We start from the raw sequence: 18,601 nt of genomic DNA, 5'->3' as shown, positions 1-18,601 counted from the left end.
TATTCATTGTTTATGAAAACATTCCTTTGTACATGCAAGTTGAGCCACTATTTCTGAAAATTGAATGGACTTACTCTGATTCTTAGCTGAAGCTTAATGAAGGCTGCTTTTCTTGAGTTGAACTTCCAGCTACTACACTGCAGTTCTAGAAGGTTGACTTATTTAATAAATATATAGTTGAATAGTGTTAAATTGCAAAATTATGATATGACTTTATTCAGCAAAAAGGCCATTTAAATAAAGAAAAAAGGCATTTTTAACAACCTAGAAATTAGCTGGAAAGTCTGGCTCTATCCATGTATTTGACAAGGTCTTCGGTATCTCTGAAAAACCATCCTTTGATATATGAACTGCCACGAATCTTTAAAATGGCTTACATTATTGCCATATTTTTCAAATTCCTCAAATTACCATCTCTATAAATGACACTTCAGACTAGGAGATCTTAATGTTGAACCTGTCTGACTGCATAAACACCAGAAATGACACAATAAGAGATGATGTTTGCAACTTTCTTATATCTTACCAAATAGTAGTAAATGGCAGTTTCCCTACTCTCAGTTCATGTGCTGCATTTATTAATAGAAAAAAAAACATATTTTAGACATAAGGTGCATAATATTAACAGGCCTTTTTTACAGTTTAAATACATTTCAATTTTCTTAATACACTTAAAATGTTAAAATTGTACTTGGCATGTTGCTGTTCTATGTTCACACGTTTCTACATTTAAATGTTCTGTGATTTTCTGCTTTTAATTTCAAAACAGTCATTTGAAGTCTAAACTGGGGAGGGGAGAGCTTTGAAATGAAATCTGGAAAGTTTATGGCTCTGAAGGGTAGGATAAGTTAAGAAGGAACAGGCATAAAGATGTAAATGCCTTGACTTGCCTTGGCTGTGGGTGGAGGTCCAAGAATACTTAGTCAAGAGATTTATGATGACCTGTTTTGACCAAATAACCTCTCTCTAAATCTTGCCAGAGGGATCCACTCTAAAATTTGCCAAGGGATCTACATCCCAAATTACTTGTCAAACTCTGATGGCATACAAATCATAGTCCACCATCATCACCTAAATTTAAAATACAAAAGATCTAGAAAAAAAAGTGGGAGATAATTTCCTTAAACCTAACAAGTTGATATGTTTGGGGAGAAAACACAACACATTTTATAGTTCAAAACCACCTTTTTGTACAATAATTTGTATAAGGCACAGATGTGTCTTAGGACCATAGGACAATAGTTAGCAGACTCACTAGTTAGATGACCTTGGGAAAATTATTTATGCACACTGAATCTAAGTCTTTAGCTATAAAGTGGGGATAATGAGTACATATACTTCTCCAGGTTGCTGTGAGGATTAAATGTTCTTGGAAACTGTGACAGCATGTGAGGAAACACGTTTTACCATAGGCTAATTCGGTGATTTTCAAGTTCTTTCATCTAATGGCATACATACCCTAATTACTAAAATTCCGTGGCACACCAAAAAATATGTCATACTTTTTGCCTATCTGATAAAGGAAAAAAAGATGTAATTTTGATTCACTCACACCGAGTGGCTAATGTTGTGTTGGCTGTTATCAGTTTTTTACTTGACCTTCTAAGGGAAAAGAGGTCAGTGGCCCTGACTAAATAGTCAGGTCTTGCATGTTTTAAAAACTCTTGCAGCACACAGGTTGAGAATCACTGGGCTAATCAATAGAAACAAGAGTTAAGTTTCTATAACATGTTCTGAAAACAAAATATCACCAAACTTCTAAGACCCAAATTACTTCTAATATTAAACATTAAAATAAATATGAGCTAAATATCCATTTTAAAAAGACGAATAAGATCTCTCAAGAAGATGGCGGCATAGGTAAACGTCCCTACGTGCCACCTCCCACAACCACATCAAAATTACAACTAAAATACAGAACAACCATCATCAAAAACCACCTGAAAGCTGGCTGACTAGAAGTCCTAGAGCTGGAGTAGTAAAGAAGAAAGCACATTGAGACTGGTAGGAGAAGCAGAGGTATGGAAAGGGCTCATCTGACAACCATGTGTGCCGTTTTTGTTGCTTGTTTGTTTTTTGTTTTTAAATTCAGAGGGAAATCTGAAGGCCTCCTGTGAGGAGCAAAGGGTCCAAGCCCCACACCAGCCTCATCCCAGGGGTCCAAACCTGGGAAGAGAAGTCCCCCTAACTTTGTGCTGTAAAAACCAGCAGAGATTGTGGCTGAGTGACACAGAGGCTGCTGGAGATCCGGGTGCTCCTTTTGAAGGGCCAATGCGTGAACTTAATGAAACTTGATCCTTTTGGGCTCCAATGCAGGTAGCTTTGGGGGACCCAGACACATACAGGGAGGAACTAGGTTGTCTGGTATCAGGGCAGGAACTCAGGGATGGCTTTCTCCCAGATGGGAGTGCTTGCAGGGGTCATTGTTCCTGTGCTGGGACCTCCCATGTTGCAGAGCAGACTGGCAGTGGCTATATCTGAGTCTCCATCAGCTTGGCTCACACTGTTTGCTATGCCCTAGTGATTCCCTGACTCCCCAGCCCATCCAATTTTCAGCTCCACCCAAGCTGTTTGCAGCAACTTTTCAATACGAATGGCCTGTCCTGGCTCAGCTTTCAGACTGATAAAATCTCTCAAACAAGTTGCAGCTGGTGTCAGTGTGCCCCAAACCTCTCAGGAAAAGGCCCAAGACCCAGCACTAGCAATAGCCTGCCTTGCTTCACCAGCTGGGCCTTGCTTGGGCTACTCCAAGCCCAATACAAATAGCAAATAGCAGCTGTCTTCAGATCCCTCTGTAGCTCCTGTTGGGTGGTCCCAGGCAATGGCTGACTTTGCATCTTTCTGGAGGCCCTAGAGCCAGTGTACCCGATGGAAAACTTCAGACCATAGCAATTTACAATTACTAAAGGCCCACTGAAGCAAGTCCTGCTCCATAAGAGTGTTTCCTGCACAGCAGCTCTCCCACAGTAGTCACAGCTGGTCTTCATAGCCAATTGGCCTAAAGGTCAACTCCTCCCAATGACGCCGATAGCAATAAAAGCTTAACTATAAAACTGTGCACATAGCCCACACAGAGACATACCTAGAGTGCCCAGCTCAGGTGACAGGGAAGGCTGAGCCACTGGTCATTACAGGACACCTACTACAAAAGGCCACTCTACCAATTCCAGGAGACATAGCAGTTCCACATAATACACAGAAACAAACACAAGGAAGCAACTAGCATGTGGAGACAAAGAAACATGTCACAAATTAAAAGAAATAGAAGAAAGCAAACTACTATATACAGAGTTCCAAACCACAATTATAAGGTATCCAAGGATCTTTATGAGAGCTTCAAGGGACTTAGTGAAACTTTCAAGGATCTTAGTAAGAATGTCAAAGACATGAAAAAGGATCAGTTAGAAATTAAGTATACACGAATTGAAATAAAGAATAATTTACAGGGATTCAACAATAGGGCAGAGAATTTTGAGAATCAAATCAACAATTTGGAATATGAGGAAGCAAAACATCCAAGCAAAAGAGCAAAAAGAAAAATGAATAAAAAATATGAAGATGCAGTATGGAGCTTCTGGGACAACTTGAAGTGTAAAAACATTTGCATTTTGGGGGTGCCAGAGGAGAAAAGAGAGAGAGAGAAAGATATTGAAAACCTATTTGAAGAAATATTGACAGAAAACTTCCCCTACCTGGTGAAAGAAATAGACGTATAGGTCCAGAGAGTCTCAAACAAGAAGAACCCAAAGAGGCCCAAACCAAGATACATCATAATTAAAATGCCAAGGGTTAAAGAGAAAGTAAAGTTACATCAGAGGAAAGGTGGCTAAAGGGCATATCTTTTCCTCTTACCCTGACATTTCAACAAGTTAACCACCTATAATTAATCAGAGAAGTTCCTGCTCAACACAGATGCATGCCTGAGAGACCCACCATTGAAACACCAAAGGTGGGCTCCCTGGAATATGTGGGGAGAAGAGAAGGGAGAAAAGCATGAACATGGCTAGCCATGGATGCAGCAGCTCTACAGGGCAGTACATCTGCAGCGCAGCTGGGAACTTGCAGCCCGGCCAGGAAAGGGGAGAAAGCCAGCTGCGGTAGCAGGCACTTTCTATGGCTGGCCGGGAGGAAAAGAAAGTTGTGGGAGGCAGCCCAGCAAGGTAATCTGTGAGTGGCAAGGGTTGAGCTGCTAGCAACAGGAGAGGATATTGTCTGTTTGAGTTATGTGGTCAGATGCACAAGCAGTGAGAGTGCAGTGACTGAATCATGGGTGTATTGGAAGAGGGTATGAGTTATGCATGTGAGAAGCATGAACAAACACTGAGTCAGCGGATGCCTTCCCTACAGAGCACTGGGTGCTGCCAAGTGGCTCCCACTGCTGGGCCTGACGGTGGTCTTTCAGACAAAGAAAGTAAATCAGAGCCCTCGCTGGTTTGGCTCAGTGGATAGAGTGTCTGCCTGAGGATTGAAGGATCCCAGGTTTGATTCCGGTCAAAAGCACATGCCTGGGTTATGGGCTCGATCTACCATAGGAGGCATGCAGGAGGCATGCCAATCAATGATTCTCTTTCATCTTTGATGTTTCTATATCTCTCTCCCTTCTCACTTCCTCTCTGAAATCAATAAAAATATATATTAAAAAAAAAAATCAGAGCCCTGCCCCTGATTAGACTCCCAAAACTTGCCTTCTGTTGCTCTTAGAGTTGGCTCCAGGAGGATATTATCTGTGAACCAAGAGCTGTTGCAGTAGAATCACTGTTTCTCTCTAAACCCCAGGAGGGGTGCTTGGGCTGGAACCGTGGAAGTCAGGGATCGCCATTATAGTGAGGAAAAAACAAACCCCACTCCTAAGCAGAGGCAGTACTGCTTTACAGAAACTGCAGAGGCTTAAAACTGTTAGGCCACAGAGGTAAAAAAATCTTGCGATTCAGTGCCATCTACTGGAACAGAGTAGAAAGACCTCCTCAGAGACAAATAGGAAAACAAGAGGACAACAAATACCACGAACAAACAATAATGACAATGATTAGAAAGATAATGAAAAATGCCCAGATAGTAGGCTGGAACACATGGAATTATCCTATATAATAAAAGCCTAACATGCTAAGTACCTGGTGGTCTGGTCGTCTATTCAACCAATCAAAGCACAATATGCTAATGATATGCTAAGGCCACTCAATTGCTCGCTATGACATGCACTGACTATCAGGAGGCAGAGACGTGCACTGACCACCAGGGGGAAGATGCTCCAACTGGTATAGGTTAGCTTGCTGCTGGGGTCTAGCCTATTGGGACTGAGTGAGATGGACTGGACATGCCCTGGAGCCCTCCCACAGTCCTTCCCCAGCTGGCCAATCTTTTGCATCACTCCCTGGCCCTCACTGTGCACTGGTGGGGTCTCTCAGCCTGGCCAGCACCCTCTTGCAATTCTGGACCCCTCAGGGGATGTTGGAGAGCCAGTTTTGGATCCTACAGGAGAAGATGAGGGACCCCATTAGTGCACGAATTCTTGCACCGGGCCTCTAGTGTGATATAAATGACAGAGATTTGAAGATTGCAGTTCTGACATATTCAACAAGATATGAGAAAATACTGACAGGCAATTCAGTACACTCAGAAAACAAATCAATGAACAAAATGAGTATTTTTTTTTAAAGGAAATGGAAATCTTTAAAAAGAATCAATCAGAAATCCTAGAAATAAATAATACAATGAAAGAGGTCAAGAGTGAGCTGTTGACATGGATGGTCCTGGAGAGCATTATGCTAAGTGAAATAAGTCAGTCAGAGAAAGATAAATATCACATGATCTCACTCATTTGTGGAATATAATGAACAACATAAACTGATGAACAAAAATAGATCCAGAGACAGAAAAGAATTAATCAGATGCTCAAACCTTAGAGGGAAGGTAGGGGAGGGTGGGATAAGGGGGAGATATTAACCAGAGGACTTTTATGCATGCATATAAGCCTAACCAATGGACTCAGACACTGCGGGTTGAGGTCATAAGCAGGGAGAGGAAGGGATAATGGGAAAATAAGAAGACATATGTAATACCTTAATCAATAAAGAAATAAAGAGAGAGAGAAAAAAAAAAGAGTGAGCTGTTGAGAATAGAAAACAGGTCCAGTCAGTTAAAGGACATAACTAGTGATATCAAAATAGGAATGAAGAAATGACAGAGAGGGAAGAAGAGAGAGACCTGAGAATTAAAAAAAAAGAAAAGTGAGAGCTCTATGAGACCTCTCTGATTCCATCAGAAAAAGTAACATGAGAATCAAAGGCATTGTGGAGGAAGAAAGGAAGCATGGAGTGGAGAGTCTATTAAAAGAAATAGTGGATGAGAGCTTCCCAAATTTATGGAAAGAACTAGAACCTCAGATCCAAGAAGCTAACAGAACATTTAGTTACATCAATCCAAAAAGGCTCTCTCCAAGGCATTTGGTAACGAAGCTGTAAAAAATTAATGTCAAAGGAAAAATTCTGAAAGCAGCCAGGGAAAAGAAGGAAGTGACCTACAAAAGAAAACCCATCAGAATTTTATTTGACTTCTCCATAGAAATTCTACAAGCCAGAAGAGAGTAGAACCAAATATTCAACCATTTGACAGAGAGAAATTACCAGCCACATATAATATATCCAGCAAAATTATCTTTTAAATATGAAGGAGAAATAAGGACATTTGAAGACATATAGATGCTGAGGATTTTATCACTAGAAAACCTAAATTGCAGGAAATATTCAAGGGAGTTATTCTACCTGAAACTGAAGATATAAGGTCACAACACTATGAGTGAGATCACCAAAAAACATGCGGCATAAACAGGGATAATTTGTAACAACAAAACATACAAGGGGAAGGGAGAAAGGTATGAACTGGCAAAGGAAGATGAGTACAAATGCACTCAAAAGGGGGAAAAACTACAGTATATTTGCATCTTCACTTTTTATAAACCTACACAAAAGTCCTCAAGACAGGACATATAGCTTAAAAAAGAGGAAACGAAGGAAAGAAGTATGGAATACCATCAAACAAAAACAACACCTAGAAGCATACAGGAAAAGAACAAAAGGAGGCACAGAGCTACCAGAAAACAAAAGACAAAGTGGCTATAGGAAATCCTCATTACATAAATAATTACCCTAAATATAAAATGGTCTGAATGAACTAGTAAAGAGGTACAGTGTAACAGAGTGGGTCAAAAAACAAAACCTAACCATATGCTGCCTACAAGAGACATAGCTAAGATGGAAAAAAAAAAAATAGATTCAAAGTAAAAGGGTGGAAAATGTTTCTCCAAGCAAATAACATCCACAAAAAAGCAGGTATAGCCATACTTACATGTGACAAAATAGATCTCAAGATAATAAAGATAACAAGAGACAAAAATGGACACTTTATAATGATAAAGGGAACACTACATCAAGAAAACATAACATTTCTTAATATATATGCACCCAACCAGGGAGTACTGAAATATATTATACAGCTACTCACAGAACTAAAGGGAGAAACAGATTTAACCCTACCAGATGGCTGTACCGATTTTTTGGTAATTTCCGAATCTGCTGCTATACCGCTGTACCTAATTTTTGGTACTTTGCCTAGTATGTGAAAAAAGTGCACGTATTAAAACTAAAAATAACCAACCAATCGTGGTCAGACCTCATGGTTAGCCATTGCAAATGTTTGCCTCCATGTGTTTGAATTGACTTTGTGTGATTTGACATGAAAAAAACTCTGAAAATTCACAATGAAAAGAGCAGCTGATGAACCAAACACTTCAACAGGAAAGCGAAGTAGGTCTAGGCTTATCACAGTCCAACAGGTGATCGACACTTTGGTTGATTCAGACTCTGAGGAGTCAGAATTTCATCAAGAATACGTTTCCAGTTCAAGTGACACAGACAATGAGAGCTCGAGTGATGAGGAGAATCTTGAACCTTATAGACCTATAGCTAGATCGATAGTAAGAGAAGGGGGCATGTCCCTCAAACTGCTGATGGGGGAGATCTAGGTGGTCATGAAGGTTGGACAAGGAATTTTGTATCACCAAATACAGATCTGAATTTCAATGAGGATGGAAAAGGCCCAGTGAACATTCCTGGATCTATCACAGAGGAGAGTGAATTGATTGACTTTTTATCCTTGTTTTTGGATGATACTTTCTGGCAAAATTTGACAGAGAAAACCAACCTCTGGGCCCACCAATTGCATATAGCAAAGCCCAACTCCTACAATGCCAAAAACATCAAGGAGAAATGAAGGCTTTTCTTGGACTGAGGATCTGTATGGAATACTCATGTATAAAAGCCCAGCTATCGGGATTATTGGACAAATGAGTTTGTTGGGTTTACTCCCAGATTTCAAAAGGTTATGACTCAAGACGGTTTCTTGGCCCTTTGGAGTTTTTTACACATAATTGATGAGGAAGACACAGATATCGATAAGACAGAATATATAAAGTTAGGCCTTTCTTGGAAAGTCTGCTCCCCAAGTTTCTCCACTTCTATCTGCCACAGCAACATTTGAGCCTAGATGAGGGGATGGTCCTGACAAAAAACTGGCCATCAAGCAGTATATCAAGGATAAGCCCACAAAGTGGGGCATCAAGTCTTTCCTTCTCTGTGAAGGTGAGACTAACTACATTTTGAATGCAGAAATCTACACTGGTGCTGCACCAATGCCTATAAAAGACTTGGGCCCAGTAGGAAAGACAGTAATTCCTCTCCTGACCTCATGTGCAATAGAAAATAAATCGCATGAACCGGTTCTACAACTCTAACCCTTGCTAAATATGCTCTGTCAGAATTACACATATCTATCAACAATTGAATCTAAAAATCAAAGTAAATGAGCAAGAAATCTAATGAACAAAATAAACTGGTGAATAAAATATTCAACCCCACAGAGGCATGGAAACATGGAACAGAATGACAAATCTCAGAGGGAAACATTGAAAGGGGGCAGAAAGAAATTAACCAAAGATCTTACTTATGGACACAGACTGTAGTGTGGTGAAGACCTGGGGCAAAGCAAGGCAGGAACTGGGTGGAGGGGGAGCAGTGGGGAAAAAAAAAGAAGGGGCATCTGTAACATTTTCAACATAAATATATTTTTTAAAAGTCATTTCTTGGTTAAAAATTTAAACTTTGTGAAGATTGTCAAATAACCAAAGATTATATCATAAACTCTTTGTAAATCTAGGTAAAAAAATATATTTTATGGCAATACCTCTAAAAGGCATTAACCAAACTTAAACTGGTTTTAATATTGAACATTTTGGCCAGACCAACATAAATTAAATAAGTAAATCAGATGAATAAAAACAAGTAAGAGAATTCTTACCAACTTGCTTATTCAGGTTCAGAATCTTGGGTGGCCAGAGCTGTCCTGGTAGCTCAGGGTACAAGGTGGGACCTGTCCATCAAAGGGTCCCGGACACACACCTCTGCACCCACACTCACAGAGACTGGGACAATGGGGACATGCCAACTCATCTCAGGTGCACACCTTTGGGACAAGGGAGGAAACAAGAGCACCCAGAGAAAACCCACGCAGACATGTGGAGAACATGCCACCACCACACAGACAGTGGCCCAGACAGAATTGATATTTTTTATCTCATCAATGTTATAAGAAAACAACATTGAATAAAACAATGTTATTCAAGGATCAACTTTATATTAAGTGTCAAGTTCTTGGTATTGTGCGTGGTCCATAGTAAGTAAGGGCTATGGTGCTACAATTCCTAAAGTGAAGAAGTGATATTCAGTCATTCTTCTTCAAAGTGATTAGTCACGGGGCCACTCCAAGTCGCATGGAGATGCTCAGCCTTTCACGCAGACTTCTACAAACACACCTAGCCCCTAGCCCATCTTCTTAGGTTGCTGTTGAAAAGAGGATAAAAATCTACAGGGGAACTCCTCAAAAGGGTAGTTTGCTGTCCTATCTCTGAGATGGTGATCATGACGTCACAGACACGTGAGGAGCAAGCTCCCAGTGTTCTGCATAGATGGAAGAGGAGCCTCTGTGAGCAGAACTGTTGTGGAGCACAGAAGGGGACTGCTTTCAGTAAAGAGTTCCAGAAAGCTGGAAGTCCTGGGGGTTCACTCAAGGGTAGCAGTACAGGCAGCATTTCTTTGCTACTTAAAAACACATTATGGATTCCTTGTATCCCAACAAGGGTCAAGTAACAAGCTTAGGTCTGTATTTAATGGGAAAAAATTTTGATTCTCCCTTCATGCGAATAGCAGATATAACATTTTTATAAGGAAATATTGTTCAAATTGTAGCTTCAAAAACACTTTTAATTATCTATTTTTGCTTAAACACGAATATAATACCACTAAAAACACATTTTTAAAATAAAATACTTCACTTTACTTGCATTATTTTCCCAGTTATTACCATTTTTTCTATGCTATGATATATAATTTGAAGACAGTCATTACAAAGTTGAGAATAAAAGAACCCAAAATTTTTATCGTGACATATTATAGGCTTCTTCAGAATAATCAAATCACCTTCCTTCTCCTAATTGGAACAGTTACGATAATAATATACTGTTATAAGATCTGTTTTCTGTTTTGAAAATAAACACATTGGTCCAACTCTATATTGCTGTGATTGTGGGGCCTTTTATTTTTGTAAGTCTTGTATTTTTTTTTTAATATTTCCTTTGGGAAAATAGGGTGACAAATATTAATCCACACAGAGTTATCAAAAACTAATTATTCAGTCTCACAGGGGTTTTTTCCTAGGGTAGCATAATAAGCTTTTATAAACTAAAGTAAACTTTGTTTCTGCTGCCCTCAGTAGAATATTTTACTCAGGCCTGCCTCAGAAAGAACAGAGCATTGTTTTATTGTGCATCAACAGAGTGATTAGGTTTTACAAACAGTTTTTGGTTAGTTTTAACCTGTTATTTTTACAGCAGCCTTGAGAAGTAGATGGAGCCATATGATCTCTAAAGAGGAACAGAAATAAGGGGTTATAAGAAAGAGAGCCACAAATGCAAAAATTTGGCCGCCACCAGCACCAGAATTGCTAAAACAGAGCACACTAATCATGATAATGAATCTAGTTGCAAAGGAGAACGGAGAGGGTCTTGTCTAGGCCTACTGGAGGCTTTGCTTTTGAACAACAGTGGAATGTCAAACCAACTGGAACTAAATGGCGAAAGAGAACCAAAATGCTAATGGTAGGCATCTCGAAGCCATGCAAAGGTCCAGGGACAGACTGCGAACTGAAAATGACTCTTGGGTGTCTGCTGGGAGTGAGCTGAGCTGGTTCTCTCCCAGAAACACGTGGAGACATCCTGTGCAGGGAACACTGCCGTAGTGGCCACTAGATTAGATATTGTGAGTCTAAAATAACAAGGCTCCACGGCCACAGCCTTAGCAATATAATATTCAGGAGGGGTATTTTTACAGGCATCACAAGATATTAAAAATATAGTACTTAAACGTGAATCAGAAAAGTTATAAAAAGAGATCAGGCACCCTTATAATTTTAGACAAAACAAAAAAGCCAGAGCTCAATGACTACCAAAAAGAGCAACAAGAATAATATATAGAAAAGTTCTTGTAGTTATTCCATGGATTTTAAACACAAAAAAGTGACATGTTCACATGACTTAAATATATTTAACTGCCAAACAGCTGTCATACTTATTGCCTTATAAATGTCATATGTTTTTATAAGTAAATAAGATACCTTAAAATAAAATATTTGGTTTTGTTATTAAAAATTATTGATTTAGAGAAAGGGACAATGAACATAATAATTATTTCTTTTTACTAAAAGCAATCCTCTGCTATTTTTTATATTTTCTACACTATCCCTTATTTATTGATAACTTTAGAGAGAAATGTAATATCTTAACAATAAATAATATAAACCAATTAAAAATAAACAAAAGAAGAGGTAGTAAGCTGTGCCAAAATAAAAGAAAGAAAGAAAAGGAGAAAAAAAAAAAGTAAAGAAAGAAAGAAAGAGAAGGAAGAAAGAAATTACAGTTTCAGAACAAACCAGATCCACTTATCAGTGTATTTGGTGATGGGATATACAATACATACTGGAAAGTGATTTAAAAATCAAATCTTCCAATTCTATATTCTCTCCGAACACCCAGAAATAGATGGTGAATGAGTAATGAGAAGAAGGTAGTAGTTATTGCCTTGAATCAAAGTTTTGTATACAAGAGCCTGGCTATCATGGACAAAAGTAAACGAACTACATAGTATGTATTTTCATCATGGAAGCACAAAAAAGGTTTATCTTTTTTGGGAGAGGGCAGTGGATAACAGCCAGAAAAACCATACAACCTTTGCAAGATTCCCCTACTTTTATAGGCACATAGCCTTCTCATACCCCTAATCAGACGAGATAGTTCCAGTTACTTTTTTCGCACTCAGAAAGCGGATGGAAGCAAGAGGGGTCGGTATAACTCAGTCATAGGTTAATGGGCAGAATGGTTTCTCACAAGAAACCAAGAGATGTGAGGGCCCCTCAAGCTAGAAATGCACCACAGCACCATTGGTCATGATGCCCTCTATCATTTCAGATGTCTATCCAGTTGGACACACACCTAGTTCATGCCTAGCCAGAGGGCCCACGCTCTATTATGCATACTATTTGCACATGGATCCAAGGCTAAGGGAATCCAAGGAGGAGAAGCCGTCCTCCTATCATGGGAGGAGAAACCATCTTTCCAAGCCCACCCACAATGGTTGCCTAACACAAGACATTCAAAACATATATGAAGAAGTAAGCCATTGTCTCAGATCTCAGGGCAACATTTAACTACATAGCCTTCAGCATGAGACAAGAATAGGAGGTGGAAAGGTGGAGTTGGTCAGGAAGGTTTTTTAGAAAAAGTATTTATTTTCTCTTCCAAACTCTAAGCAACTATATAGATTATCTAGCTGACTTTCAGCTTACATAAACAGGCTTATAAAAGTCATCCTATAATATAATTTATTAGAAAATGTATTATATAGACTCTTAGTTGGACAAGATGATGTAGAAAAATATCTTCAGAGTGAAAGAAGCAAGGAATCTATATGTGTGCTACTTATATGAGCTCATGGGAGAATAAAGAAATAAAAAATGAGGGATAATGAAGGTGAAAGTGTGAAAATACATTTGTTAATTAGTCACATGACTATTCATAATAAAAATAATTGGCAGGGCTAAGAAAAGCAGAAAGTGGCTCAGAGTTGGAAGATTCTATTCAAATGTTGCTTTAGAAATAGGAGTCAGAATTTATGATTAATTGAATAATTATTCAAATAGAATTTCATGATAACTTCAGTGGTTTTTAAGACAGAGAGAAGGAACAATGAATGGCTTAAATTCCTACCAGCTGCTATTTTGGTTTCTCTTGAATTGAGAAATTGATTGCATCTGTTTACTATGAGTCAGCTCGAGCTGTGAAGGGTGGGCTGACTTAATCACACGAGATTCCTCCAACAGTCAGGTGTGCTGGAAAGAGGACAGATTTGGGACCAGAGAGTTTGAAGTCTGAATTCCAGTTCTACTGCTTATTAGCATGAGATTTGGGACAAATTACTTAATCTCTCTGAGTCTCTCTTCCTCTCATCAGTAAAGTACAAAAATACTATACAATAGGACTGCTGGAGAAATTGGTCATAATCACTGTAAAACACCAGGCATCCAGTAATAGTAAGTAAATAGCAACTCCGATTATTCCAGAATTGCAAATATTCTTTTTGTAGTGGCAGAAACTTTGATGAATGCTGAACCTTGGAATGGAACAGATAACAAGTAACACAACAATTCAAAATGGTTTTTGTATTTGAATTGTCTAAGCTAGATGAAGGTCAGCCGTGTTATGTCTGTGGTGCTCTGGTGCAAGAAATTCTCAAAAGAGCAAGACTGCATACTATGGAGGCATTAGTTTTGCAATGGCTTGGAGAAGGGCACTTAAATTACTTAGTAGCCATAACATGCAAAACATTAGGATGGAAGGAATCTGCTATGGGAGTGAGAATGAGCTTACCAAGGCAAATTCCAGCAATTGATCTGCTGTTCATTTTTGGAGTTGGCTCATGGCCCGTGTAACTGTTATTGGAATAGAGGTTTACACATGTTACCCATGCAGTCATATAGCTGTTAGTGTTTTCTCTTAGTTGCTTGGAGAAAGTTTTAAATGGGAAGGTCCTTTCTAAAGAGAGAATATATCATTTAAATCTAGGGGAGCAGCTTTGGAAATTCCCAATTAAAAGCTACTTCTCTAATCCTTGTTATACACACACACACACACACACACACACACACACACACACACACATATATATATATATATATATATATATATATATATATATATATATGTATATAATTGATTTTTTACAGAGAGGAAAAGAGAGGGAGAGAGAGTTAGAAACATTGATGAGAGAGAATCATTGATCAGCTGCCTCTTGCACACTCCCCACTGGGGATGTGCCCGCAACCAAGGTACATGCCCTTGACTGGAATTGAACCCGGGACCTTTCAGTCTGCAGGCCAATGCTCTATCTACTGAGCCAAACCGGTTTCGGCTCCTTGTTATTTTTTAAAAATTATTTTTTATTGTTGAAAGTATTATCCATATCATTTTTTTTTTCTCCATTGACTCCCTCAACCCTGCCCAGCCCCTCCCATGTCTTCACCACACTATTGTCTGTGGCCATGGGCTGGGCATATAAATCTTTGGTTAATCTTTTCCCACCACCACCCACCCCCATCTTCCCACTGAGATTTGTCAGTCTGTTTCATGCTTTGATGTCTCTGGATCTATTTTGTTCATCAGTTTATTTTGTGCATTAGATTCCACATATAAGTTAGATCATATGATACTTGTCTTTCTCTGACAGCTTTATTTCACTTAGCATAATGCTCTCCAAGTTCATCCATGCTGTTGAAAGTGGTAAGAGTTTCTTATTTTTTACTGCCAAGTAGTATTCCATGGTATAAATGTACCACAGGTTTTTAAAATCCACTCATCTGCTGATGGGCAGTTGAGTTGTTTCTAAATCTTAGCTATGGTAAATTGCACTGCTATGAACATAGGAGGTGCAAATATTCTTTCTGATTGGTGTTTTGGGTTTCTTAGAATATATTCCTAGAAGTGGGATCACTGGTTCAAATAATCCTTGCTATTAAGAATTTCTATAAAAATCTAACTGGTATACCTACTTTTCATAAGGATTAAATAACTACTTAGAACATACATTACTTAAAAGACCTTAATTGTATCACTGCTTTATAAACAACTGTACTTAATTTCTTAGATTGACTGAAGCAAGAATATATAGATTATTTCAACTCCCATTACCTTACAAAAAGATTGACAATTATTAAAGATTTTCTCCACTGCATAGCAGAATGAGAGGAATACTCAATTTCCCTTGGAATAGTTTTTGCTGTCTTTGGATGCCTGGTACTTTGATAGAAAATGGGCAAACACATTGCAGTGAATCTGAGCTTATCCAAGTGAAAAATCAAATTATCTTTTTGTGAGTGTCAAATGGAAAATTATACTTTGTACACAGCATTTTATCCCACCCCATGTTAAATTTGGGGGCATAGTTAAGGACCAGGTCAACTTAATTCATGGAAATGATAATATTTATGGAGCATATTGCAAATTATAAATGTGCAATTTAAATCTCACTTCCTTTTTGTGCACACATATCATTTCTCCATTTTATAATGTGAAAATTGAGACTCAGAAAAGCAGACTGACAAGTCTAAGGCCAAATTATTAGTAAACAATAGGGCTAGTACTAAAAGCCAGATTTCTTAACTTTAAGTGGAATATAATTTGTCCTTCTCCATGTTGTCATCACTGACTTATTCACAGGTTCATGAGTTCGTAGCACAAACATTCATTGAATACATGCTGTATGGTAGGCACTGTGATAGGCACTAGAAATACATATTACAAATGGATTTTATCACCAAGCAACTCACAGTTTGCACAGTTTGGTAAATAAATGACAACAGCTCAATGTGGTAAGTGCTGTGGAGCATACAGAAAGGGAGCAATGGCAGTCGGGGTGGGGGTGGGGTGGGAGGGGGGGGAGAGATGGTGTCCTGAATGCAGCCCCAAGGAGAGAGGCGATCATAAACGCTTGGAGCACAGAGAAGAGACCTTGGACAATTGCTTCCAGCAGCAAGCAGCCTGCTGCATTCCTGCCAGTGCCCAGCCACCTTACCATTATCTGGATGTCTAGACCTGGAAAAGGTGGAAAATCATAGGCCTGAGGTAAAGATGAGCAGGAGTCACTGAGGTGAAGATGGGAAAAGTATTCAAAGGAAAGGGAATAGCCGTATGAAAGCCAATGTCACATCACTGCACCACTCCTCTAGGAATTCTTTTTGGTGAAGCTGAAATGAATGAGGTGCATGAAGGAGTCATTAAGAAATGAACCAAGAGAGATGAGCAGAGCCAGGCATTGAGGAGTTAATGGTTTCGGGTGCTAAGAGAAAGAATGCGAACTCTATCCTGAAAGGTATAGGGAATGCCTAAAGGATGTTTAACAGTGATCTGATATGGTTTGGATTTCAGAAAGACCCCTCTAGCCTTAGTGAAAGACTGGATTGGAGGAGCTAGGTAGAATCAGGGCAGGAACCAAAGACAGAGTGAGGAGTCTCAGGGTTAAGGAACTAGCAGTGGGACTGATGGGAAGACAAGCTTTGAGAGAGAGGAGAGGCAGACTTGCTGAATGACTAGATGGGGTTTGGAAGAGGGAGGCAGGAGTCAATAATGTCTCTTGGATTTCCGCCTTGGATGATTGGGTGGATGGTAACAGTATTCTCTAAGCTAAGGAAGAAGGAAGGAAGAGCAACTTCTACTTTGGAGGAGGCAGGTCATCATGGGTTTGATTTTGAGGATCTTCAAGAGTGGATGCGGACATTCTCTTAGAGGTGTGTGAGGCCGCCCTTAACAGAAAAGAGGATGCTTCACTGCCGGATTACTTAGCAACGTATTTAGAAATGTTTTTATATTTTCTCCTCAACGCATTCACTTTAACATGGAAACACATGAGCATGCAGGGAAAAAAGGTATACAAATAAATACACAAATAAAGAGTCTTAACAAACTACAAAATATTTTAGCACATAGATCTAAAATGTTCACATACTCTTAGGTAATATTATTCAACATGCGATTTAACAAAATAAAACAGTGTAAAATACCAAAGTCTTGAAAGATGAATTATTTTAAAATCTTATTAGTCACACACTCTTAATACTTTCTGCATTTCCTCTCAGAAGAAAATGTACCCCCGAAGGGGGAAGGGAAAAGAAATTGTTTTCTTAAGTGAAAAAAGGGAAAGATTGTAGGATCTGGCTGTTAGCCAGTCAGACAATACTGAAAAGCCAATAGTTTCAAGGCAAATCTCTACTAATCTATCTTGTACCTAAGTTCTCACTTAAAGTCCACCTCTTTAAGTGAAATATTTAATAGAACTTTCATTTGAGCCACAAAGTGACCTTAAAATTTTTAACTATTGGATTCCGTACCAGTCCAAAAGAAGACAGTATCAGGTGAGTGAAAAGAAATATGTACTTTTAAAAAAGAAGGAAAAAAAGACGTATGGAAAGCATAAAGCAATTAACGACAATTTCTATTGAAAACAGAAAGTTAATGACAACACAAAGTTTCCATTTGAGGACAGATACTTCCTAACGAATGGATAAATCAATAAAGTTCATTTTCTTGTGGCTTTCAAACCCATAATTTCAATCTGTTGAAAGGCACAGAGACAAAAAATAAATACAAATAAACAATCAAACAAAACAAGTTTTCTTTTAGAAAAAATCTCCATATAACTGGCTTCCACACTCGAAGTTTATATTCAGCTTCCTGTCAGGGGGGCATTCAGCTTCCCTCAGGAAGGTGACTTATTGCTGGGTGCGTGCATGATGTTCATTTGTCCTGCCTCTAAAAACTAGAACATAACAAGCTTTTAATCATCACTTGTTAATGTGAAACAAGAAGAATTCTTTTTTCCGTGGAAAGCAGATTGTAGTAAAAAAAAAAAGCAGCATTCTCCAAGGTCATATGCTGTTGGCAAAGCTCAAGAAAACCTTGTAGTCCAACTTGCTTATGTTCAGCTGTGTTTACTTAGATTTAACTTGACAAAGTCTGCCTCTGATTATACTGAACAGTCATCTGCCCACAGATAAATAGATATTACACAAACTTTTGGAGAAAATGACATTTGGCCTCCATAATTTTGGAATCATTTACTCAGTACCCTTAACTTAAAACACCAAAATGACCCATAATATATTTTTGGAGTTGAAACATAAATATTTCATTTAACAGAGGGAGCAGCCTCATGACCTTTATAGATTTCAGGTGCTTTACTAACAAAGTATGGTACTACTTTGGAAGGTGTGGAGTAGCTCAGCAACAGGCAGTTTCAGGGAACATTTATTTCAGTCTTTTCAATAACCATCAAGATTTCAAGGAATTTCTGTAAACAAACTGTCACTTAAAGAAAATAACTTTCCATCAATTTTTGCAACAAATCTTCATAACAGAACATGCATATAAAAATAAGAGTTGCCCTAAATT

At 38.6% G+C, this 18,601-nt stretch overlaps 1 protein-coding gene across 2 annotated transcripts in view; it reads right to left on the bottom strand.

The window, feature by feature from the left end:
• The window catches only part of MKX (mohawk homeobox), a 71,479-nt gene that overhangs the window by 11,936 nt on the left and 40,942 nt on the right, over positions 1-18,601 (bottom strand). The window lies entirely within an intron of this gene.

This window comes from Pipistrellus kuhlii, unplaced genomic scaffold (assembly GCF_014108245.1).
Source record: "Pipistrellus kuhlii isolate mPipKuh1 unplaced genomic scaffold, mPipKuh1.p scaffold_m20_p_1, whole genome shotgun sequence".
In the NCBI taxonomy this organism is placed as follows: domain Eukaryota; kingdom Metazoa; phylum Chordata; class Mammalia; order Chiroptera; family Vespertilionidae; genus Pipistrellus; species Pipistrellus kuhlii.
Note: the sequence above shows the minus strand (reverse complement) of the source record. Positions and strands in the feature narration are given on the sequence as shown.